A 3,064-nucleotide genomic window follows, 5' to 3' on the forward strand; every position below is an offset into this window, starting at 1 on the left:
CACACACACACACACACACACACACACACACACACACACACACACACACACACACACACACACACACACACACACTTTCAAAGAGCAGCTGCTCTGCTTGACCTGGATCCCGTTTGCAGCATAAAGATCCACTGAGCTCATTATCCTGCAGCATCTCTCCTTCATCAGCTGGAGCCTCAGCTTGTTGCGCTGAGCACACGGCCGCACGGTGCAGGCGCAGTCTYGCACACTTAAACAAACCCTAATGAGGCATGTAACTGCTAGTCTGAGCCGGGCTCTTTATGCTCGTTAGGGAGCGTTCGCCACCGAAATTGTATGTCTGCATTGCTGTGAGCACAGACGGCTGAAATGCTGTTTGTGTGTGTGTGTGTGTGTGTGTGTGTGTGTGTGTGTGTGTAGCATGCAGCTCATTGTGGATGTTTATGTGCATTAATCCCCGGCAATATCAGATAACAAAGTGTGTTTATGTTGCAGGTGAACGCTGAGAAGTGAAGCCATTATTAACGAAGAGCTGAACGCTGCAACATTTGAATAAATCAACAACAGGAGGAGGAAAGCTGCAATTAGTCGATAAAGGAAGCCCCCCCTCCAACCCYCACACACAACACCAGTTTTTATTTATTACTTAGCCTGCTCATATTTATCACACACCACTGAAAGGCGAAGGTCGACAATAATGTTTTTGTCGATGTTAGCGTATGCGTTTGTGTTTTCACAAAATATTTCATGAACCACTGGATGGGTCTTAATGACACTCCCAAAAAGCTTTGGATATTTATTTATTTATTTAACCAGGCAAGTCCCGTTGAGATCTCAGACCTCTTTTTCGAGTGAGGCCTGTTCCTGAAGGTAACCTATTGTGCATGTTTTTAGGGGTGGGGGGAAACTGGAGTACCCAGAGAAAACCCACGCAAGCACCTGGGATCGAACCCAGGACCTTCTTGCCGTGAGGCATCGGTGCTAACCACTGAGCCGTCGTGCTGCCATATGTCAGATGTGTATCGCTGGGCGGTATTGGCATTTAGCCGATAACGATTAATATCATAATTATTGGACGGCAATAGACCATTTTGTAGTTAAAATCGTTACAAATGCACATGAGCGAAAATGCTGTGCTACGGAAACACCATCGAAATAGAAAAACAATTACAATTTATCAGATCTGATGTGTTTGCTCTAAACCTATTTTGTGTTCAACTTTCCTTTAGGATCATAGATGAGATTTTTCATAAATATCTAAGCTATAAATCTTATTGAATTTGTACAATTCCAACAGCCTTTTCATTGCAACCTGTCTGCCTGCCAGCACCACTTTCCATTGAAGACATGGAAGATATACTGTATATGTAGTTGGATTTTGATAACTGGATTCCTGCTGATCGGTGGAGGAGGGCTCCAGATTTATCGAAAAGAGAAAGCGACCTTGACAGTGGATCGGGCCTTTGAAGAGCTGTTGGGCGCACTTGAAGGATTCTGCCAGGCTGGTAGCACACAGACTCTCAGCTGGGAGAAAAATATGCAAACTGGATTTGATTCTGACGAGGATCACAGCTCAGGAGCGAACCTTCAGCATGGATGGACCACATTTGGGTGAGCTTCAGATGGTGAGAGGCGAGGAATGACCCCAAATTCGGCTGATTAGATTTTTTCGCCACCTCAGAGTTGCAGTTAAGACACTTCAAAAGCAGCAGGAATTTCAAGGTTGCTTTGTTCCAAAAGTATTGGTTTGTCTATCTGGCTCCCAGCGGCACAGTCTTGAGGGCAGTGTTTATCTCAACCTCCCCAGGATGGAATGTCAACTTATGGTACATTCACACCAAACACATTTTGAGCATCAGGAGCATCTGGTTTACATGCAAAGTCAATGGTGGACGCGCATCTAGTGGCGTCTAGAAGCCGAGCAGCGAGTCTGGTGCATTTGGAGCAGCGCGGCTCKAAVCAGTGCACGCGCGGCACGTCCCAAGCGTCCGCCRCGYGAGTTGGAAAAKCTGAACTTTTGCTGYTCGATGCGTCGCATCAACCAATCCGAGAGACTCATTTTTCCTACGTGACAGTTTCCTGAATGTTGCCCACTAAACCGAAACAGACAAACAGGAGATCTTTACCTGAAATCGACCATCTGCAGTTGGATTTTCTAGCTGGATAGGTAAGTGCCAATGTGGGTCAGATGGTCTGGACAAAAAAAAGGTCAGTCAGCCGGCAGCTTCTGGAGTGGTGAAACTAACCAAACAAATCGCCTCTAAATCATTTGGTGAGTCAATTATCTGCTGTGCGCAACGTTTGCTTGCTCATTAGTAATTAAATCAAAGCCATTTTCTTTTCTTTTATCTTTATTTCACTCGCCGAGGGCAGATGCTCCTCCCACACCCCGCTGCTGCTTCTCGTTCTGGTCTGTGAATGCGTCTGTCCAGCATCAAGATGCGTGTGTTTTGGAGGCGCGCAATGCGTTTGGTGTGAACGTAGCATAAGAGCTGGATTCACTCCCACCCCCCATCACCCATGTTGGACCCGGCCTTGGAACTCAATTGGCTGAGGAGGAGGAAAATCTCTGAACTCTAGTGAACTGAGTAGAGACAATAACATCATGTGACTCTGGACTCTAGATGGGCCCAGGGTTGGGCCTAGCACGGACCCCCCCTCCCTCAACATCACCTACTCCTCTGAACCTGCCCCATTTTACCTCCCCTTTGTGTGTTTCTGTATAAAACACAGGATCAAAGCTCTTTTTTTAAACTCACACTTCCTTTTGTGTGTACTGTATATTCTAAGCTGCAAAAGTTAGCGCACTAAGTTGCRAAGCACCGAGGACATTCGTTCCCCCATGTTTGACRTGTGTGTGTGTTTCTCCGGACAGATATTCTAAACTGCAATTTCGTTCTGCACTGCATCTTGATGTTRTGTGTGAATGACAATAGACCCTTCTGATTCTGATAAACACTTCTGAACCTCAGCGTTTTACCAGGTGACTCGTTACCTGAAAGAACTAGGCTCTGTGAGAACTCGTAACTATGAAATGATCTATTGCAATTGAATGTAGCCAACATTATTGCTTTGGTCAAAACTT

This window comes from Austrofundulus limnaeus, unplaced genomic scaffold (assembly GCF_001266775.1).
Source record: "Austrofundulus limnaeus strain Quisiro unplaced genomic scaffold, Austrofundulus_limnaeus-1.0 Scaffold95, whole genome shotgun sequence".
In the NCBI taxonomy this organism is placed as follows: domain Eukaryota; kingdom Metazoa; phylum Chordata; class Actinopteri; order Cyprinodontiformes; family Rivulidae; genus Austrofundulus; species Austrofundulus limnaeus.